Source organism: Lepisosteus platostomus, chromosome 1, assembly GCF_059453375.1.
Source record: "Lepisosteus platostomus isolate fLepPlt1 chromosome 1, fLepPlt1.hap1, whole genome shotgun sequence".
Taxonomy (NCBI): Eukaryota; Metazoa; Chordata; class Actinopteri; order Semionotiformes; family Lepisosteidae; genus Lepisosteus; species Lepisosteus platostomus.
Genome location: NC_142611.1, coordinates 35,009,987 through 35,034,654, shown reverse-complemented (window position 1 = coordinate 35,034,654; position 24,668 = coordinate 35,009,987).

Sequence of the window (24,668 nt, the reverse complement as noted above, 5' to 3'; positions counted from 1 at the left end):
TGGCCAAATGTTCAAATGTTGGTATATTTTATGAAAGCAAGATTGCTCAGTTGGACAAAAGTACACAACCTACCTTTATCAGAAATATTTATGCATCAAAGCCTTTACTGAAGATATTACTAATAGTATTAATAATGGATGACTTTGGACAAGCTGTATACTCAAAGTATAATTTCTTTAGCACATTTGTACAAGCACTTGGAATCTGTCCAAGCCATACTTTGTCAGGCATTTTGTTTTACTTCAACGGGCATAAAAACTTCCTTGCTTTTAACAGGGCGTTTCATAATTTCTAACTACGAAAATGATTTAAAATGCGACACCTATCATGAAAAGAAAAAAATACACACCAGTATTCCATTTCTCCCTAAACATTGTAAGCTTTGAAGTCTTTAACTAACGTGATACCGGAGTCAACAAGCATACTTTTAGAATTTGATGAAAAGGGAATATAATATGGAATCGCGTATCTCAAGAATTAAATAACGGTATGATTATATCCGTGTACTGCGGCAGGGCTGTTTCGCCTGCCTGCTCATGCGAGCTGTCTTGTAGCCTACTGGTCTACGTGCGTGAATACCAACTGGCAGGTTGTGTGTTCGAATCCAGCTGGTGCTGGACTTTTCAGTTTTATTTATTTATTTTTTAATCGCGTAACATAAACATATTACCGTATGCAAACTGTACTGTATACAATATGTATATGTATATTTAATGTCTTAACTGTGCCCGTTTAAGTATTGAATATTCATATCTAATTTTACCACTGAAGGGAAATCTTAACATAAACATACAGTATATGGCTGGTCTCGGTACTTTAAAGAAAAAAATACACACCAGTATTCCATTTCTCCCTAAACATTGTAAGCTTCGAATGAAACCACTAAATAAAGACATAAATATAGAAATCTTAAGATTTGTTTTATTTAATGTGGGTAGCAGGATGAACTGTCAGAGTGTATATTTTGTTGCAAAGTTGCTACAAGATGTTAACAGTGAAAAAGGTATTTAGAAATGAGTTATTTCAAGATGAAAAAGAAAACATACACGAAACATGGTTTCATTACGACCAGAATCGGTCTTGAGATATTTTTAACTTGATTTACAGTATTTGAGAGGTATGTCTTAACACCGATACTACAGTGCTTAAGTACTGCTCACGTATATGTTTCTAGGTTTATATTATGCATTTCATATGGTCAAATTACTTTTGAGCAACTAATAAGAAGCGCTAAACGGTATGCGTTTTAGTTTCGTTTTGTGCTGGAACCCGTGGATTGATTAGAGATATCAAGTACATACAAGTCATTTTTTAAATGTTGTAGTTCGTCTTGAAAAAATGTTACGAGTACATCATCTATCAACAATTAGGTTCTGTTTCCATATTGCGGATTTTGGTTAGGTACAGTATTATCAAATCCATTGGCGCTGTGTGTTACTTTACTGAGTCCCAATCTGTGATTGAAACCTGTAAAACCGGTTTAATTCGTCACAGCCAGCACTCTTCAGGTGTGAGGGTCTTCTGCTCAGAATGAAACGCTAAAATGTTTGTGTATATTCTAATGGTAGTGGGGGCAGGGTGTGTGGGAACAGGTTTGTTCTTCACACCTGAAACATTTTCTCTGAAAGGATTTTCTTCGCAGTTAACCGATCTTGTAACAGCATGTTACAGTTTACTATTATTAACCATATTAATTTTAAGTGCTTAATGTAAAATCTTGTAAAAATATATTTTCATTGTTCAAATATACATTAATATACATTAAGTCTGACTATCATATAATAAGTTAAATACAAAACTAAAGAAAAAATAGGGTTAAATATAATTCAAAATATTTTGCTAACAATGTTAACTGTTTATGAATAAAATGTATTAACTAAGGAGTAGGATGGCACAGTTGTTAGTATGTTTTTTGTTTTGTTTCTTTTTCATAAATACAACAGTAGTACCTGATGTCTCAGTGGCTTTCGAAATTAAATTATGCATGCAAACCTGTGAACTAGAAAGATAACTAAGATTTTAATACTAATTAAATGACCGCGGGCACTTCCCACCGCCTCTACATTCTCAGAGTAGAACAGACTAACCTTCTAATGAAAGACGGTCCACCCCCCACGGACAGGAAAAGTGCCCACAGGCACTTAAACTTAATATGGTTAGTAACGGTAAACAGTAACATGGTAAGAAGGAGCACGTACAAACGTTTTCGAAATAACCACATGTAAGACTCTGATCCTAAAAATGGGATTTCTATATGTCTTTATTTAGTGTTTACATTAGTGACAAAGGCTAAACTTTTAGCTTCAGTAACGTGTACATATCTCCCCTTTTTATAAAACGACTTGGTTGAAAACTGTTCCAGAGCCACTGTTGTTTCATCAGTGAAAAGTACATCATGAAATGCCTCTCCCTGTTCAATCCACTGGAAAAAAGAAAAGGAGCATAAAGCTTCTGATGGTCATAAACGATATTCATTTAGGAGCAGCATCAGAGGTATGTTTTTAACTGCACTGCATTGGAGAGAATACCATAGTGTGTTTTTTTTTTTACTCCCTGGCGGAAACTGGCTTCCAAAAGAATCAGTATGGCTCAGAGATTAAATAAAACTTCACAGACATTAACGAAGAGCATAACGCGTGTACTGTATGCACTGCAAGTACAACCCAACTCTCTGCAGGAGTGCTGGCTGTGACGAATTGAACCGGTTTCACGGGTATTTTCAAAGTAGGAGGCGAGATTTCCAGCGAAAGACACCCCCCCCCCCCCCCCTCAAAAACCCAGTAAATACAGTACTTACTAGTTAAAGGCTAGGCTCCCGACTACGGCGAAAGGAACCCTTCTTTCATTAGAAGACAATGAACATATTTTAGCCCTGAATGAATTAATAGCAAACATGGTTTACATAAAAGACATTTTTCCAAGAAAGTTTAGCCTTTGTCACTAATGAAACCACTAAATAAAGACATAAATAGAAAAATCTTAAGATTTTTAAAATACATGACTTTGCTAAAATTTATTTGAAAATAAAAACAATTACAACCGCCAGGGGAGAGAACAGGGGAGGGATGTTGGTTTTGCATAAGGGGCGGGGCTATGTTTGGGTATGTTTGGGAATGTGTAGTTACATGTTCTGGCTGTTTGTGAATTATCGTTGTTGAGTATGGAGTGTTGAGGTATTGATTTTGTGTAATGCTTTATGTTGAAAATTGAGGTGGATTTTGTTTATGATAAACAGGATAAACTGGGATGGGAGGAAGGTTTGGTTTTGCATAAGGGGCGGGATTATGATAATTGGAGGACTTTGCGAGTGTAAAATGGTTTGATTATTTGATTTTCTATTGTGGTTGTTATCTATGTTTTTGGTTGGTATTATGTTTATATGGTTGTTTTTGTTGGTTGGTTGTTATTATGGTTATTAATAATACGATCTATAGTTGAAATCTGAGCCTAAATAAAAAGAAAAAGCAAGTGATTAGGTTTATTAGCAATCTAATTACTTATTCGTTTAAAAAGCTATATAAAATAAAGTTTATTATTAATTTGCTGGACAGAGCGGTGAACATTATTATGCATAAGACAAAGATAACGATCCTGATCAGTTTAGAAATCTGTGTACGCTGTAAGGTTTTTACTTCTTAAACTTTTAAAATACACGTTTAGAATTGAAATAAATCCTCTTCCTGGTATAGCAAACCAGCACGTCTTTTTTCTCCAATCAGAGGGGTGTCAGATGGTGTCAGCCAATCACCATTCTGCGTTGGGTAGCAACGGGTGTATGTTCTCAGGCGGAAGATGTAAACAGCTTAATGTTCGTGTTAAATATTTTTTTTTATTAAAATTCATTCTATACAGCAATAGCATATTTGGGTACCGTTTCATAAAACTTTCATGCTTAAAATGTTTAGGGAGAAATGGAAGACTGGTGTGTATTTTTTCTTTAAACTACCAAGACCAGCCATACACAGTACAGTTTACATACATACAGTAATGTTTTAAATTAATATCGTTTATGACATTCAGATGCGTTATGCTCCTCTTCTTTTTATGCTCAGCTACTAAAATTTCCCTTTAGTGGTAAAATCCATATAAATATTCAAAACTAAGCGGATTAAAATGTGCACAGTAAGACATTAAATGATTAAATCTTTGCACTACCAACCAATGCACCATGAGTGCCCCTGTCGGTCATTTTGGCCAGCCAATCACTTGCCCTGCGGTACCCTCCGGTGCCCCGCGGTGGCTTGTGGGTAGGTTACCGTACCGCGGGTTTTTACCACGCATTTTGAATGGCTGCATCTGTATAGACATAAGGCAAACAGAGTGTCATGTGGGAGTGTATCTTGTATTGTTTGTTTCACCATATAAAAGAGCACTGTAAACGAAGTCTTATGTTGCAATGCAAGACTTCCATATGCATATGAAATAAAGACAACTTTCAACACAAACTCAGCTGATGCTCTTTTTTCTGGCACAACAATGTCAAACCAACTGCTTTCCATTGCAGATGAGCTTTTGTATAATTTTTTTTTTCACCATAGCCTCCCCTTTATCATTTATACAGTATGCCTATTCCAGAGACATTTTCATTGTTGAACTATGTGGGGAGAGCATATAGATTCCAAAACACTCTACAGCAGCAGAAGTGAGCAATTCCCTAGCTTGCAGAGAAAGTAATTGCCCTGCTTTTTGTCTATCATTTAATATAAAGGTCAATGTAGAACATGTTATTTATAGCTGTGTATTTATTTAAGGGCTTTACAATTACGTATATAATGGAGAGTCCCTATTACCCCCATTTTCATTAAAATCGCAATAAAATGCTTTTATTGATTCACAATCTGACAATGCAAGACATAACAAAAGCATTTGTTAAATCACATTCCCGAATGTCCCCCACTACGCTCAACAATCTTAGGAAGAACACAAAACAGCCTGTTAATAACATTGTTGCAACTTTGTTCTGCGAACCCTTCCTCCCGGAACTTGTAAATCACTTTGATAAGTTCTTGCTTTGTGCTAGGTTTTGCTGTTTTCCATTTCTCCTGTCAAAGTACAAAATAGAACAATAAAGAGTACATAACGTGGTTATGTATCAGGAATGTTTGCAAATGTTGGGATACTTGTTCAGTATATACTTTTTGGAACACTTTCATTTTTGAGCAGGTAATTGCTCACTTCTGTCGCCATAGAGTGTTACAGATGCAGCCATTCAAAATGCACGGTACAAACCCGCAGTATGGTAAACTACCCACAAGCCATCGCAGGGCACCGCGGTAAGTGATTGGCTGGCCAAGATGACTGACAGGGGCACTCGTAGTGCATTGGTTGGTAGTGAAAAGATTTAATCATTTAATCTCTTTACTGTGTACATTTTAATCCGCTTAGTATAGAATATTTATATGGAATTTGACCACTAAAGGGAAATTTTAGTAGCTGAGCATAAAAAGAAGAGGAGCATAACGCATCCGAAGGTCATAAACTGTATTAATTTAGGAACATAAACATTACTGTATGTAAACTGTACTGTGTATTGCTGGTCTTGGTAGTTTAAAGAAAAAATACACTTCAGTCTTCCATTTCTCCCTAAACATTTTAAGCATTTAAGTTTTATGAAACGGTACCCAAATATGCGATTGCTGTATAGAATGAATTTTAATTTAAAAAAAAATTATTTAACACGAAAATTAAGCTGTTTACATTTTCCGCCTGAGAGCAGTCACCCGTTGCTACCCAATGCAGAAACACAGCCACTAACTAGCAAAGAGAGGACATTAGCTAGCCAATAGGATAAAGAAATAAATGATTATTTTGTTTATTTCTTTTGCACATTTATTTGAAAATTTCCATCGATTGTACAAGCACTTGGAAAATGTCCAATCCCAAGTTCATCAGGCATTTTCTTTTCCGCTGCGGGCATTCTCCCGGTCTGGCGCCGGTCTGCGTCTTCTAGGATATAATGTCAGTGATTTTTTGTTAAATTTGGGTTTCCAATAACGCCGCAGCAAACTCTTGTTTTTATGTCCACTATAACAGACAATCTCCTTTGCTTTTAACCGAGCGTTTAATAATTTCCTAAAATGAAAATGATTTACTTTATTTCCCTCATGGGATCAATAAAAGTATCTATCATCTATCTAAACTATGGGACAGAATTCTGGGGTCTCCCTATACCAGAGATTACGGTAGGGCTTCAGAATGGTGATTGGCTGACACCATCTGACACCCCTCTGATTGGAGAAAAAAGACATGCTGGTCTGCTATACATACTGTACCAGGAAGAGGATTTTTTTCTATTCGAAACGTGTATTTTAAAAGTTGGAGTTTAAATAAAGTTGATGTTTATGGCTTTCTTAACCGCCCACGTGTTATGCTTTTTGTTGTCTAAGCTGGAACACATCATTATATCTCATTTTGTATTTCTTTTTTTTTTTTTTAATCGTTTGCCCAGCCTAACAGTATTGTTGTTATTGTTTTTATCCTGTAAAGCGCTTTGAAGAGCCACCTTTAAAGGCGCCATATACAATAAAGTTCTATATTATTACTATTGTTAATTTGCGGGACAGAGAGGTGAACATTATTACGCAGAAGACAAAGATAGATATTTACGTTGCATTTTGCATTTTGCTGCTGTAATACAGTTTTAAATAATTAAAAGTCTAAACAGTATCAGTTTTATTTATGGGTTTTAAATAAAGGCGATTTAAACGCGATTTAAATCAATATAAATGTTTATATTGTAATGCATAGGTGACTATTCATTGTTATTAAAATGACTTAAATTCGATCATGTTGTGATATTTAGAAATATAAATTTGTTTGGTGTGAGTGAAGTTTTATTTAATCTCTGAGCCCGGGAAATGTTTTATCGTACAGCATGTACAATTCTTGTGTTGCTGTACATTAATATAATTATATCGTTATTAATTTCTTTAGATACGCGATTCCATATTATATTCCCTTTTAATCAAATTCTAAAAGTATGCTTGTTGACTCCCGTATCACGTTAGTTAAAGACTTCGATGCTTAAAATGTTTAGCGGAAATGGAATACTGGTGTGTATGTATTCTTTAAAGTACCGAGACCAGCCATATACTGTATGTTTATGTTCCAAAATTAATATCGTTTATGGCCTTCACACGCGTTACAGTATGCTCCTATTCTTTTTATGCTCAGGTACTAAGATTTCCCTTCACTGGTAAAATTCCATATAAATATTCAATACTTAAACGGGCACAGTAAAGACATAAATATACATATACATACTGTATACAGTACAGTTTGCATACAGTAATATGTTTATGTTCCTAAATCTATCTCTTTTATGAGCATGTGAAAGGCATGCTGAATCAGAGATTCTCAAAAATTACTGTACTTTGCATGATTGGAAACAAATGCATGATTGCGAAATGCTGTGGTGTTACTTTTACAAAGACGGTCAATGAAAAAAAGAATGTGGACCAGGGCAATACTTTGAGTTTACAGCTTGTCCAAGGTCATTCATTATTAATACTATTAGTAATATCTTCTTTAAAGACTTTGATGGCGACACCTCAATCATGAGAGGTTGAGCTTTATTAGCTCCACCTTGTGGAAATTCCGGATACTATTATTTTACTTGCAGTACTATAGGAGAATTAACGGGAACTCGCGGTAGGCTGCGTAAAGCACACCGCAAAATAATGCGGTATCGCCCGCTTGTTTTGAATGGCTGCATCTGTAGGTAAGCATGATTAGCATGAAACAACACGGGGTCATTGTTATGATTTCTCTATTAGCATCAAAACCCTCAACTCATTCGCTTGTGGTTATTTTGGAAACATTTTGACATGTTCCTGTTAACTACATTGCTGTCTATATTGTAGCAATAGAGAAAATGAAACACTTGGGGTTTGTAATGTTGGGTGCTCTGAACGACAAACTTTGATGCAGGACAAATAAATTTGTTTCCCACATATGATTGCTGGTTGCCTTATGTTAAACAGCAACCATAACAGCAGTGCATGCTACTGAAAATTCCTTCCTATCCCTCAGAACTGTTTTGTTCCATTCTATTCTACATAACTTTACACAGCGGGGTGTTGACAGTCCTAGCCTTTGCGAGAAGTACAGAGCTTTATTACATAAGGTACTGTAGCTGCAATGAAATATACTAGTAGGTTAAAGTTAATTCCAAAGAAAAGACACAATGTATCTCCTCTATACATTTTCAGTTTTCAAAGCATCGAGGGCCATTTATTATTAATATCTTCCATATCACATTAAAATTGGAACGGTTTTGACAAGTGTAAATCCATCTATTTTCTAACCGCTTTATCCAGGACAGATAACAGTTTCACCTCTCCCCCTTCCCTCTGCCTGTGTGACTTGTTCACGTTTTTAACCATTCTTTGCAAGAATTGCAGCGGGTGAGAGAGAGAAGGAAGACAGAATAAAGTGAACCCTGTTTTTTAATAGTTAGAAGATTATGGATTTCTTCATAGAAATCTTTAAGTTAAACAAAGGAGGGAAGAAGGGTTATTTTAACAATTACCAGTAACCAGAGAACAGCTTATCAATTTGTTGAAACCCATATCATGACAGTTTTGTCAGCTTGGAATTGAAGTTAAGCTCACTTTATTGGCCATATACAGTATAATTTCTTGTATTAGGAATTTGTCTTTTCACATACCCCAACTTATTCTACATGAAACACAGACAGAGAGAGAATTTTGGGGTAAGAGTGCAGGGTCAGACATTTATATGGTGTCCTCAGAGCAGATGGGGTTAACCAGTTAGTGACCAAGTGAAAGATTTTGATGCATAAAATGTTTATGAAGTAAGTGGAATACTGTTGTTTATTTAAACTACCACTACCAGACTATCAGAGACGCTATGCTCCTCTTATTTTTATGCTCCTCTACCAAACTTTCCCTTTAGTTGTAAATTTCCATATTAATATATAATATTAAACAGAATTAAACATTCACAGTAAAGAGATTAAAAGCAACAACTGTTTCACTCACAACTAATATAACACTAGTGCCACCTGTTGGTCATTTTGGCCAGCCAATCACGTACCGCAGTAGTCTGCACGTGGAAATGTGTGGTTTTACTGCGCATTTTGAATGGCTGCATACAGTATGTATAGGTCTTTTTGCCTCACCACAACCACACCACCACCTCTGTCCACTGCATTGATGATAATATCTTCTCTTTGTGGAGAGATTGGAGCGCCTGAATTTCTCCTTCGCTGAGGTTAGACCTGTGTTTCCTGGGTATGGAAAGAGCTCTGGGAGCTTGTTGCATTGACTAATGAAATAATCTACTGATGCAAAATGGTTGGAGTGGGGAGTCCAACACTTATGTTTTGGTTTGAGTTTGTTAATGGCATCAATAACCGGGTTGTTATCAGCTGCTGGTGAAGAGGAGTCATCAGTAAAATGTGCTCTGAGCCGGATCCTGCAATAAAAGCTGTTGAGGTTAACTTGGGTTTGGGGATGTCCAGTGTCTTGGGGACTGGTACAAAACTAAGGCCTTTGTAGAAAGAGTATTTTACAATATTTCCATATGTACATGTACATTGGAATTCTTAATTGTAGTAATAATAATTGCTTACACTTATATAGAGCTTTTCTGGACACTCCACTCAAAGCGCTTTACAGGAAATGGGGACTCCCCTCCAACACCACCAATGTGTAGCATCCACCTGGATGATGCGACGGCAGCCATAGTGCTCCAGAACGCTCACCACACATCAGATATCAGTGGGGAGGAGAGCAGAGTAATGAAGCCAATTCATAGATGGGGATTATTAGGAGGCCATGATTGGTAAGGGCCAATGGGAAATTTGGCCAGGACGCCAGGGTTACACCCCTACTCTTTTCAAGAAATGCCCTGGGATTTTTAATGACCACAGAGAGTCAGGACCTCAGTTTTACATCTCATCGGAAGGACAGCGCCTATTTACAGTATAGTGTCCCCGTCACTATACTGGGGTATTAGGACCCACACAGCCCACAGGTGAGCACCCCCTGCTGGCCCCACTAACACCTCTTCCAGCAGCAACCTTAGTTTTTCCTGGTAGGTCTCCCATCCAGGTACTGACCAGATACTGACCAGGTTCACACCTGCTTAGCTTCAGTGAGTTGCTAGTTGTGAGTTGCAGGGTGATATGGCTGCTGACTATCTCTGTGCTGATCTCTCAGGACATACACAGTACAACAAAAAGCACCACACAATGTAGACAATACATTACAAAACATAATCAATAATAACAACAGGAACCATAAATATGTTGCTTGACAATAAATATGTAGTAGTGAGAAAAAAAAATGGTGGACCATGCAAAAAGTCTGAGGTATTGCAGTTAGCTGTTGAGGATGCATAATGCAGTGAGATAGAAGCTGTTCTTGAGTCTAGTAGTCCTTACTTTAATAGTGCAGTACTGCTTGACAGAGCGCAGGGTGGAGAAGAGTTTGTGGCCAGGATGTTTGGGATCCTGAATGATGGATGGTGTGAATCTCACCGATTGATAGTAAATCAAATCCTATAATCCTCTGTGCCATTTCCACAACCATTTGTAGTGTGTCTCTGTCATGCGTGGTAGTATTGCTGTACCACACAGTGATTTAACTAGTGAGGACTAGTGCTATGGTGCTTCGGTAAACATTCATGAGGAACTGTTTCATCATACTGCATTTCTTTAAGCACCATAGAAAGTGCAAGTACTGTTGTGCCCTTTTCAGACTGGCCACAGTGTTGTGAGACCAAGCCAAGTAGGTGGATATCTGCGGGTCTAGGAACCTGAAGCAGCAGTTTCATGTGCTGTGCCATCGATGCTGATTTGGGCATGACTCCCTCTGGGTCTCCTGAAGTCTACAATGAGTTATTTTGTCTTGTTGACATTCAGGGCCAGATTGTTGTCAAGGCACCATCTTCTAAGATGCTCCATCTCACTCCTGTATGCAGACTCATCAATGTTGTTGATCAGCCAAATAGTAGTGGTGTCATTTGCAAACCTACTACTGTGGTTGCTGCTGTAAAAGTCTGTACATTCGCAGGTGAACAATGAATATAGCCTAGGACTGAGACAACAGCCTTGGGGAGCTCCAGTGTTTAGGATCACTGTATTGTGACCAATTTTCACCATTTAAGGTCTTCCTGTAAGGAAATCCAGTATCCAGTTGCAGATAAAATTGTTTAAGTCCAGATTCCTGAGTTTTGGGATCAGCTTGGTGGAAACAATTGTGTTGAAGGCGTGTAATCTATAATCAGCATCCTAACATAGGTGTGCCACCTGTCTAAATGTTCTAGGGCACTATGTAGTGCAAGATATATGGCATCATCAACTGACCCATTTGGGCTATAAGCAAAGTGACATGGGTCAAGGGAGTCTGGGATGGTGCAATTTAATGCCGGATTGGTGAGAGAAGGGGGCAAATAGCCCAGGGAGGAAGAGAAAGAATGACTAAGAGATCTAGAAAAAGATTTAGAAGAAGGCATAGCAGTTCACAGCAGAAGTGGAATGAAGATGTTCAAGTAGGTAGCTGCGTCAGCATGTACAGACTGCAAAGGAACAAGTATAAGTTTATTCCATGCTGAAAAGAGAAGGAAAGAGACACAAGAACTGGTGGATGTCTTCAAAATTATTAAATTATTAATTAAGACATAAAATATTTTCAAATACTACTTGTCATGCTTTGAGTTTGTTTGTTTGTTTATATATATATACTGATGAACAAAAGAAATGCAACACCTTCTCCTCCACACTCTGGCCCTCCTGTCTGTGTGGAACAGGCTAAAGAGTGACTCATCCGTGAAGAGGACCGGATGCCACTGCTGATGAGTCCATTGCAGCCTTTGTCTGGTCCAAGCCAGTTGGGTGTGATGTCTAGTAGGTGGGAGCAGAGGGCCTCTGACAGGTTGCCTTGCTCTAAGGCCAGCAGCATGGAGCCTCATTGTCATGTCACTCATGCGGGCATTGTGTCTGCTGGCAGTTTCAGCAGCAGTACGGGTGGCAGATCTGAAACTCAGATGGACCAGTTTGATGTGATGTGTCAGTCCTGCACTTGAGGGTGACCAGATCTTGGACGGTCATCTGTCGTGCTGGTCTGCTGAAACCTTCTCTGCAGTCGGGAAACAGTGGAGCAGCTTACTCCACAGTGTCTGGCAACGCTGGCACATGACATGCCTGCCTGCAGCATGCAAGTGGCCCTCTCCTCTCCTTCTGGTGACATTTAAGACATTATGGAATGCACAGAAAACTGACTGAGTGTGGCTTTGACAGAGCTTTGAATTAAGGCCTTTTTAAAGGTGACCTGATCAGGCATTGTTCCACTTGGACCTCGTTGGGTAAAAGTGCACTTAATGAGCTCTCATGTGATTGGTAAATTGCAATGCCTTACTGCACAAGCAGTATTGCTGGACACAGAGATTAAAACAAACTGATTTTTTTTTTGTGAAAGTACATAAACTATAACTAGTATTCTCATTTCAGAAAAGGTTGCATTTCTTTTTTCCATCAGTATATATTATCTCAATGCTGATGTAAGCCTGAAAGAAACACATCAGTTCAAGCCACAGTAGAATAGTTTTTTTTTTGTAAAATAGCTCTACACTTTTTAAATGTATTTAATATTTAAAATACTGTAATACATAGTTTAAAATTAATAAAAGCCTAATTAGTGTACAACTTAAATTCTATAATTGGAAAAAGGTTGTCCCTCAGCATTGACCGGGATTCAAAACCAGGTGTTTTCTGGCGACAGCCCAAATGCTTCCACACACCATGTTAAGCTTTCACTGCTCCACCTGGCGATTTTACAAAGTAGGGCAGTCTGACAACTGTTTTTTTAAAACATGAAGTAACCGCAGTACATACAAATCAATGTACTGCATTATCCGCCATGCATTCTGAACGGCTGGATCAGTATGCAATCATGCCATTATTTCTCATATCTCTTTTTGTTTTGTTTTTTTGCTTTAATTTGTGTATATTACAAATATTAATTGCTACTTCGAAGTGTTATGATTAAATGCTTTAAAGCAACATAATGTTTGAGAAATGTAAAATGCTTGACTCTGATAACTTTTGAAAGGCACTGTGCATGTTCACCAACTGATTTGTTGTGTCCACTCACGCATGAGACTTCTGATTAAGACAGTTATGTAATTAGTAACAGATCCAAAACACTTAATCATTCACCCACAACTTATGTAACTAATGTAAACCAAGGTAAACTTTATGATGTGCCATGATCAGAGACTCTGGAGCCCCTTACATCTCAGCAAACATACCCTGTGCTTTGAAGCTGGGAATGTTTACAGTGGTAGGTGTTACACTATCTATAGTCTTAGACACCTCAATAGTCACCTACCTCAGCCTGTAACAATATTGTTACAGCTAAATTGGAGATTGTCAACGTACAGATACAGCCATTCAAAATGGGTGGGGTATTTCGCGGTATACCCGGTGGGCGTGTCGCAGTATCACGGGGTCAATCACGTCATTTGACGTCATGCCGGAAAGTATCCAGCATCACCTTGTAAAACCGCCAGGAGGAGCCAATAAAGCTTAACCTCTCATGAACAGCATTTGAGCTTTTAAATTTAAACTGTGTATTACAGCATGTTAATCATCAGTCATTAAAAAGTTGGTATATTTTATGAAAGCAAGATTGCTCAGCTGGACAAAACTACACAACCTACCTTTATCAGAAATATTTATGCATCAAAGCCTTTACCGAAGATATTACTAATAGTATTAATAATGAATGACTTTGGACAAGCTGAAAACTCAAAGTATAATTTCTTTAGCACATTTGTACAAGCACTTGGAATCTGTCCAAGCCCCACATTGTCAGGCATTTTCTTTTACTGCAATGGACATAAAAACTCCCTTGCTTTTAACAGAGCGTTTCATAATTTCTAACTACGAAAATTATTTAAACTGAGACACTTATCATTCAACCAGAGCTCAAAATATCAAAAGGATCCTCAAGAGCACATCAAAGACTGTAGTAAAAGTTACTTGTATCAGATACATGAGAATCCAGGTTTTTTTATCAACGCTTTCTTTTCCGTATACCAGATATTATGGAACCACTTCAGAAGGGTGTCAGCCAGTCAGATTCCAGGAATCAGAACTTTAAAGAAAAAATACACACTCCCTTAACATTTTAAACATCGAAGTCTTTAACTAAGGTGAAATAGCGTGTAAAAAAGTGGTAGTTTTAAGCTTTTCTGCTAATACAATATGGAATAGCGTATCTAAAGAAATTAATAACGATATGATTATATTCGTGTACTGCGACATTTCTTTGAAAAAATAGAATAGCAATATTATGGACAATTAATTGACTTTTATATTTCTAAATATCACAACATGATCGAATTGAAGTAATTTTAATAACAATGAATAGTCACCTATGTGTTACAATATAAACATTTATATTGATTTAAATCACGTTTTGATTTAAATCGCAAACACGTGTTTAAATATATGTGTTTTTTTATTCACAATCAGACAAATGCAAAATAAATTGATATCTTTATCTTCTAAGTATCTTAATAAACTTTCAGCATAGTTTTTTATCCGTTTAGATTTATTTTTCTTGGGATCTTGGGATCAAACGCGGAAAGATTAGATTGTAATCGTTTTAATTTTTTAAATACATTTTAGAAAAGTGTAATCTATACTAAAAAGCTGTACACCACCTGCTGTGTAAAGATACATATTGTAATACTTTCGGGCTCGGATAGGACGGACACAAGAACTCAGACTTGCGGAGTTAAATCTCAACAAAACAACAACAAATCTCAATATCTTGTACGAATTATTCGTAATACAAACCAAAAACTCTCTCAAATTCAATTCCAGCTCAATTTTCAACATAAAGCATTACACAAAATCAATACCTCAACACTCTATACTCAACAACGATAATTCACAAACAGCCAGAACATATAACTCCACATTCCCAAATAGACCTCATTTCCATATCCCAGCCCCTTATGCAAAACCAACATACCTCCCCTGTTCTTTCTCTCCGCTGGCGTTTGTAATCGTTTTTATTTCAGCAAAGTCATGTATTTTAAAAATCTAAAGATTTCTATATTTATGTCTTTATTTAGTGGTTTCTTTAGTGACAAAGGCTAAACTTTCTTTGAAAAATGTCTTTTATGTAAACCATATTTGCTATTAATTCATTTAGGGCTAGAATATGTTCATTGTCTTCAAATGAAAGAAGGGTTCCTTTCGCCATAGTCGGGTTGACATTAGAAGCTTCCAAGCCCGGACTGTTCCACCAACGCATTAGCATGTTAAAGCGATTTCATTGAGGAGCCTAGCTTTCTTAACTAGTAAGTACTGTACTTTTGGAGGGGGGGAGGTGTCTTTTGCTGGATCTTGCCCCCTTCTACTTTGAAAATACCTGTGAAACCGGTTTAATTCGTCACAGCCAGCACTCCCGCAGAGAGGGGGGTTGTACTCGTCAATGTCTTAGCCGGAACACATCATTATATCTCATTTTGTATTTCTATAAAAAAATCGTTTGCCCAGCCTAACACTATTGTTCTTATTGTTTTTATCCTGTAAAGCGCTTTGAGGAGCACAGCTTTCTCACCATTTAGATTACTTTTTGATACCATCCTTACACAAAGCAGAAACTTCTTGTATTTTCCGATGACATACAAGTGGAAAGTTCTTTTTTCTGAACCAGGGAAAATCTGATCATGTTTCTCTATAACAATAATAAAAAACTTTATTTTACATATCACCTTTAAAAGTGGCATCTCAAAGCAATATAGTAGATGTAAACCACAGATTACAAAGTAAATACCCAGACAAACGCAAACGCGTTTTTAATAAAATGTTTTTATTCATTCAGCAGAGAGAGAGCTAAAACCTGGGCGTAAAATCTGTTCCTTTTTCTGATCATTCGCTCTCTGGATAAACGTCTCACCTGTCCTGTTCTTTGTTTTCCTAATTTGCTGATTATGCCTTCTGCGATCCACTCCTGCCCTCACACCTAAAGAAAACTATTTTAAATTTCTTTGCGTGGTCCATTGTGCAATTAACCCTTGTATATGCTGTCCTTAAGGTGATATCACATAAAGGTCATATGTAAAATAATATTTTTATTATTGTTTAATTTAATTGATTAAATAATGTTCGTAGTTAGAAATTATGAAACGCTCTGTTAAAAGCAAGGGAGTTTTTATGTCCGTTACAGTAAAAGAAAATGCCTGACAAAGTAGGGCCTGGACAGATTCCAAGTGCATTTTTGCAATTTACGTTGCATTGTGCTGCTGTAATACAGTTTAAAATAATTTAAAGTCTAAACAGTATCAGCTTTATTTATGGGTTGCAATTTAAAAAAAGTCAAAAACCGCACTCAAAATGAAATTTAGAGCTTTCTGGCAAGAGGAGACAACCAAATGAATAATGTAACATGCCACTGTTTGTGCATGAACAAGGTTATACTGCTATTTCCTTAGATACGCGATTACAAAAAATATTTTTTATTAAGTTTTTAATAAAATGCTTTTATTCACTCATAATCTGACAATTTAAGGAACTTTTTAACAATTTAACTTTGAGAACACTTGTTATCCCAGGTTGTTTGAATCACCACAATTCAAATAGAGAAAAAAGAGCTGACTGAGAAGATTTAAGATGTGGCTGTCAATGTTGGATTAAAAAAACACGTTGCCCGAAGTTAGTTGCATTGCTTGAAAAATAATTTTATTTCGAGAGACTGGATAAGTAATTCAAGTGTTTTTTTAACTTCCTAAAAAACAAATAATAATTTAACTATATGTGCAAACGTTTTATGATATGTCCCTGTTTTGAATGTCTGTGGAGTGTATCTTATTTGTCTGTCTGTCCTGGCTGTGCTCTCTCGCTCGCTCGCTCGCTCGCCCTCGGCCTCTCTCTCTCTCTCTCTCAATTCAATTCAAGGTTCTTTATTAACATGACAGATGGGTAAAATCAGTATTGGGTATTTACTTTGCTTTGAGTTGCAACTTTTAAAGGTGATATATAAAATCAAGGCTTTAACTTGCTTTAACTCCGCAAGTCTGAGTTCTTGTGTCTGTCCTGTCCGAACCCAAAAGTATTACAATATGTATCTTTATAGCAGGTGGTGTACAGCTTTTTAGTATAGATTACACTTTTCTAAAATGTATTTAAAAAATAAAAACCATTACAATATAATCTTTCCACGTTTGATCCCAAGATCCCAAGAAAAATAAATCTTAAAAAATTAATATAGTTTATGGCCTTCACACGCGTTGCAGTATGCTCCTATTCTTTTTATGCTCAGGTACTAAGATTTCCCTTCAGTGGTAAAATTCCATATGAATATTCAATGCTAAAACGGGCACAGTAAAGACATTTACTGTAAATCTTTCTACGACAGACCAACGGACCACGAGTGCCCCTGTCGGTCAACCAATCACGTACCGCGGTATTTTGCATCATCACGCGTCACGATACGCGACGCCGTAGCCAATTACCTCCGGTACGTGTCTGTACCGCGCACTTTGAATGGCTGCATCTGTATAGCTACTGTCAACATTTGCAGTTCCCCGGAGCTTAAAAGCTTAAAGCAAGACAGAAACTGAGGTGTTTACTGAGTTCTATTGGTTCTGAGACACATTGATCAAAGGAATCCTCTTTTTTTACCTTGGATAATTAAGATTTTGGTAAATCATTGAGTCATTAACAGTGACTGAATACAGGATAATGAGGGTACAGAGACAGAGGAAAGGATGGATAAAAAGATACAAGGAGAGAGAAGAGACAGTGCCAGGCAGGATGTCCTTCTTCTAATCAGTCTAAGACCAGATTCAAGTATTTGAACCTTGTAAAGAGCTTGTCTGTCTGTTGTTATTAGATAATAAATTTCCTGAGTAAAGAATCCCTAGGTTAAAACTGTCTCTCCTGATAAGTGGCTGCATTTCTAGAAAAGGGGGATAGGTATTCCTTTCATTATGTAGCATTCAGAGATTTAACAGTAGGTAATATTGTGTTTGGTTTAGATTGGCCTGGTAGGCATTATATAAAATGTGAATACTTGGTAGCAGGCTGTTTTTTTTTGGGGGGTTGGTCAGGGCGTAGGACTCTAAGACACCATGTTTTTAAATAAAGTAACTTGTATGGTGGCTTTTATGTTGTGTTGTTTATGGTGTGCCATTGTCAATATTAATATTTCTTTAACACAGTGTGCTCGAATACGTTTTTACCAAAGGTAAGAGAACAGCCTCTAATCATACCAACCTCCAGGGTATATTCTTGGCATATGTTCCGGAATTTGGGGATTATGATTATTTATTTTAATCATTGATTATTCCAATCAGTCTATTTTTTTTGCTGTTTGTCCCATCTTTCTTAACAGAAGTAAAAAATGCATAATACATATAATCCCTTATAGAGCTGCAAGAAAGTAACAGTACAGTTTTGTGTCTTTAATTTTACGTCATATTTTATGTAGATGTACTTTTGTTAGCCTAACACATTTCACAAAGAATCCCACTACATAAATAAAAAAGATAAAAACTAAAAAGTTACTAAAAAGTAATCTCTAATGGGAGATTAATGTTTTTAATGCATTACAAATACTTTACAAAGATGCAAGCAACTTTGTGACTTGACAAATTTTCATACCTTCATGTTTTCGTGTACAATGCCATGTGCTATCTAAATGCATTAAAATGTTTAGTGTGTATTTTATTTTGGACATCTAAAATGTGTGTGCAAGTGTGGATTCAATTAAATATTGCATGTCCTGCTTAATGCAAAACAAATTTGTTGGTGTCATTTTACAACATTTTCAGTATAAACCATTGTTACAGTTATTACTACATCTAAAGTTATATATCTTGTGTTAATATACACTATTTTTTTCAGCTCAACAAAAGAAAGGTTTTATATTTTATCAAATAAAAGAGGGTAATTACTGTTTACTTAAACACTTAAAGTAAGATGTGTGCTTACAAAAATAAGAAGTGTGCCCAGAGTATAAAAAGCTCTGTGTGCAGCATATCCTGATCATGTAGGTAAAATATCAGCTGTTTTTTTTTTTAAAACTATGACCACTAAATAATTACATTATTAAGGCTGGGGAACACCACTCCAACTCATATATCCCTTCAACTAGATTTATTTTTGTCTTAAAATAATTTTCCTCCAAATCAAAGAACTTTTGCACACAGTATTTACATATTGTTTAACATAAGTGTATGCATTGTCAAGTTTCAGACTACAGATGCAGCCATTCCAAACAAGCAGGTGATACCGCGTTAAAACGCGATGCGCTTGTCGCAGTATAACACAGGTTACCATATAATACCGCATATAATCCCGCATAATACCGCATGAAACTGCAAATAAAATAATACTATCCAGAATTTCCGTCAGGTGGAGCTAATAAAGCTCAACCTCTCATGTACAGCGTTTAAGTCTTTAACGAAGATATTACTAATAGTATTAATAATGAATGACCTTGGACAAGCTGTAAACTCAAAGTATTACCCTGGTCCACATTCTTTGTAACCGTCTTTGCAAACGAAAATACTTTATTTTTTCATTGACAAAAAGTAACACCACAGTATTTCGTTGATCCGATCACGCGTTTCCAATCATACAAAGTAAGTCTTAAGAATCTCCTATTCACCATGCCTTTTTCATGCTCAACTTAATTTGAATTTAGGAACATAAACATATTATGTAAACTGTACTGTATATTGCCGGTCTTGGTAGTTTAAAGAAAAAATACACACCAATATTTCATTTCTCCCTAAATATTTGAAGCATCAAAGTCTTACATGAGGTTATTTCGGAAACTTTTTTACGTGCTCCTTCTGAGCATTTTACTGTTTACTGTTACTGACCGTATTACCTACCCTGCCTGCGGGCACTTTTCCTGTCCATGGGGGAGGGTGGACTGTCTTTAATTAAAAGGTTAGCCTATTCTACTCTGAGAATGTAGAGGGGGTGGAAAGTGCCCGCAGTCATTTAAGTAGTATTACAATTCTCACTGATTCCCTTGCGAAGATATAGACATAAAAATATTCGTGCGTGGTCAAAAAATGGCATTAAGCACTTAAACTTAATATGGTCAGTAACAGTTAACAGTAACATGCTGTAACAAGATCAGCTAAACTGGGAACAAAACACTTTCAGAGAAAATGTTTCAGGTGTGAAGAACACAGATCCCCAATGCAATTTCAACCAAACCTGTCCCCACACACCCTGTCCCCACTGAGATTAGATATAAACAAAGCACTGAAATCACTGAAAAAAAGCCAGCAGCCATATCACTCTGCAGCTCACAACTGGCAACCCACTGAAGCTAAGTAGTTGTGAGCCTGGTCAGTACCATGATGGGAGACCTCCTGGGAAACACTAAGGTTGCTGCTGGAAGAGGTGTTAGTGGGGCCAGCAGAGGGCGCTCAACCATGTGGGTCCTAATGCCCCAATTTAGTGACGGGGACTCTATATTGTAAAAAACAGGCGCCGTCCTTCTGTGGTCATTAAAAATCCCAAGGTGTTTCTCGTAAAGAGTAGGGGTGTAACCCCAGCATCCTGGCCAAATTTCCCATTGACCCTTATCAATCATGGCCTCCTCATAATCCCCGTCTATGAATTGGCTTCATTACTCTGCTCTCCTCCCCACTAATAGCTGATGTGTGGTGAGCGTTCTGGTGCACTATGGCTGCCGTCGCATCATCCAGGTGGATGCTGCACATTGGTGGTGGTGGAGGGGAGTCCCCATTACCTGTAAAGCGCTTTGAGGGGAGTGTCCAGAAAAGCACTATATAAGTGTTAGCAATTACTATTATCTCCCTGTTCTAGAAATGCATCAACTAATTAGGATGAAACACTCCTTCTACCTCGCCCCAGTCCGCGAGGACTGTATCCTAGGGTTGGACTGGTTGCAGCAGGTGGGTGGTTGCCTTGACTTTGGCCGGCGAGAGTTGATGAGGCAGAGGGAACGAATCAGTCTCGCGGTGGGCTGGGCGGGAGGTGTCGGGGCGAGTGTGCTGGAGCTGACTCCCGGGCAGCTCGGTCGGGCGGTTGACGGGGCGGCCGCTGGGGGGAATGCGGGGACCAAGCGCAACAGTGAGATAAGCTCGCCCCTCATCCCAAGTTCGTGAAGGCGCTCTGCGCACTGTGGGAGGCCTTGGAGGTGTGGAACGGGGTGCTGCGCCGGGGGTGGCAGGTGCCCTCCAGCGGCGAGGTAAGGTGGCAGTTTGTGGTGCCGCGGTCGTTCTGCGGTGTGGTTCTCCAAGCTGTGCACGGCCAGCCAGGCGTGGGGCACTTCAGCTCCGTGAAAATCCTGTGGCGAATCCAGGGCCACTTCTATTGGGGTCTCTGTCACTGGGACGTGGAGCAGTTCTGCTGGACGTGCGCGGTTTGCGTGTCCCAGAAGAAATCATTTTAATCCCAGCGGCCGCCCCATCAACTGCCCGGCTGTGCGCCCCCGGATTCAGCTCCGGCACGCTCACCCCAACACCCGTTGCTCTGGATACGCCCCGGCGATGCCAGCTGCTGCCACCTCCCACTCCAGTCAGCCCGCACACCCCAGACACCTCCTGCCCCGCCCGCCACGAGACTGATTCGTTCCCCCTGCACCATCAACTCTCGCCGGCCCAAGTCAAGGCAACCACCCACCTGCTGCAACCGGTCCAACCCCAGGATACAGTCTTCGTGAACTGGGGCGAGGTAGAAGGGGCTTTTCAACCTCGCAGCCCCAAATTTCACGGTGAGCGCCTGCTTGCTGAGGACCTCGGCACACTGCCCCGTCACTGTCCTCAGACGCAGGCTGGTGGTTTCCCATCCTAGGGATCTGGCTGCCTCAGTGCCCAGCAGGACACCAGGCCGCAGCAGGGTGATGGTCGAACTGGTGTCGACGAGGGCCTGGCAGGGTCTGCCCTCAATGAGGCAGGGAAGAAATAAGCCCTGGCTGTGGCCAACCCTTCCCACGGCAGCAGGTGGGGTGAAGCTCTCCTTCTGGCTTTCCGGAGCGGGGGTAGCATCGCTCAGGGGTGGCCTTCCCCTCTTTAGGCCGCCCCGCTCCCGTTTCCTGACGACCTCCAGAGTCCCCGGGGCTCCAGCACCCGGCATTTCCAGGCGATGTGCCCCCTTTCCCCAAAGTGTTGACAGTAACCCGTCGTCATCGCTCCCCTGGCGTCACTGCGCTGGCCGTCTCCTCCTGCCCATCTGATTCCCCGTGCGCCACCTCCGCTGCCCAGCAGGGAGCGCCCCTCCATTGGTGCCCACCAGACTCCTCAAATATGGCACCAGCCTGCTCAGCCAGTGCCAGGGCCTGCTTCAAGGAAACCGGTGCAGCCAGCATCACATGGCTCTGCACCTCAGTCGGCGCCAGGGCCTGGAGGAACGCCTGGAGCGCTGTCTCCCAGCGGGCCTCCTCCGGGAGAGTAGGGTAACCCTGGCGGGCTAAGTAGGCCACATCTGCGGCAACCGGACCCAGTGGCTCTCCGGCTAGGCGGTGGTGTTGGGCCAACCTCACCCGCAGCAGTCCCGGCGCCGTTGTACCGCTGGTCCCTGGGTACATCCAGCAACGCCTGGCAGGCCTTCCCCTCCGGGGCCGCGGCAAGGTGGCCCACCATCTCCTCCTGAGACCAGCCGTTTGCCCATGCTGCCATCTGGAACTGGGCCTCAAATATTTGCCATGGGACCTCCCAATTATAACAGCTCGGCCTCACCAGTGCAGGCTGGTGCAGGGAAGGCAGTCTGGACCCTGCTGGTCTGGTGTCTCCTTCCCGCCACACGGCCTGAGGCGACCCAGGAAAGGGCCTCCTGTCTGCTGAGTAAGTCACCGTGGGGTAGCCCTGATAAGGGCTGTTGCCACTGGCGGGGCTGAGGGGTCGTCCCGGCCCCTGGCGGCTGCTTCTCGCCCCCAAAAGGCGCTTTAGGTGGTCACTCGGCTGCTGGGGGAACCGGCGCTTCTCCGAGCCAATTCATTCATTACGGTCTCAAAGTCACTTGTTGTCATCTGTTGTTGAAGCTCTGTGAGCTCGGTGATTTTGAGATCACTTGTTATCCTAAGTTATTTGAATCACCACAATTCAAATAGAGAAAAAAAGAGCTGACAAGATTAAAGATGTGGCTCCATAAAAAAATGAATTAAAGAATGTGCAATTAAGTTTTTTTATGCCTGAAAGATTTTCATCATCACCATTTCACTGATTCCCAGTTTTAGGTGCTCTGGGATATGTTCACACACAATCAAGTTAGTATGTGCCAGAAACCCAAAACTATTCTCTGAAGACATGTTGGCAGTGCACAAAATGTTGTAGCTAAAAATCATTTCTAGGACTCACAAGCCAAGAAGTATAACATGAAATAGGTGAATATTTAGATCTGCATTTGTTCTGAAAGTTAATGCTAATTGGCATTAAATAAAATTTATTCCTTTGTGTTTTTAGTAGCATTTTCAGACACATTTAGTAAGGCCTCAGAAAAAAAAACTATTTTTAGCTGTACTTAAAATCAGCACTGTTCAGATTTTGTTCACACAGTGAATCTTCACAAGAGGAAATGGCTCTGTCTTCGGATGAATGTGAGTGTTTTGCGTCAGGGAAGACGAATACAAACCTATTTTCCTTTGAAACTCATCAAAAAAGACACACTCACCAGAGCTTGCAAAACTAAAACCACTTTTGTGGGCATTTATGTACAAGTTTCCCATTCCGTATCCTCCTAACCCTGGTGTCTGCGTAGGTTTTTTGCAGCAGAGCGCCTGATTATTTAATTTACCCTCAAATTGAACTAATGTAATGCTGACACAATTTAAACTGTATTGAGTTCTGGAACTGACAGAGATGATGGTAGTTTATTAAAAAAGTAAAACTGTGGCTTGTATGATAACAGAAAATAATTAAAAAGGTCTAATCAATAAAGGTACAGTATTAGAAAGGAAGAAAACCAGCAACACTCAAGCCCAGGTTTAGAAGCTCTGGTGCTGGCTGGCTGTTCATGTTGCTGAGTGTGTGCCTCCCTGCAGTATTTCATACAATCAGAAGGACACAGTGAGGACAGCAAGATGCCAGGGTAGTGTCTGCAGGGAAGGCCTCATACCCTGTTCTGTTGTTTTAAAAACCCCTGCTCCCATTTTCATCATGGGCACAACCTATTAACTGTGTGAAAATACAACCTTTATAAGTTTATGCAGGTAAATAATTGCTATTAGGAATGATTTTTTTTAATCTATCAATGTTAGATTAAAAAAAAAACATTGCCTGATGTTAGAAAGCATCTTGCATTATCTTGCTTGAAAAATAATTTTATTTCGAGAGACTTGATAAGTAAATAAAGTGTTTTTAAACTTCCTGAAAAACAAGCCAAGCTATGAGTCATCTTTACAAGACATGTTAAGAGAAGAAATCATGTTTTTTATGTTGATGTAATTTGATTGGAAGACAGCAAGTGAAGTAAAAAATATGTATTTTTCACATTCTCTGGCGAGCCTTGTTTTGTCAAAGAAGCAGAGATCATCTTGCTTTCAAAACACTGAGAAGATAGACTTTCAAAAGACTGCAAAGATACTAGCAAAGCTTAATTGCACTATGAACCGCATAAAGAAATGTAAAATAGTCTTCTTTAGGTGTGAGGCAGGAGTGGATAGCAGCAGGAATACACAGCAAATAACAGGAAAACAAT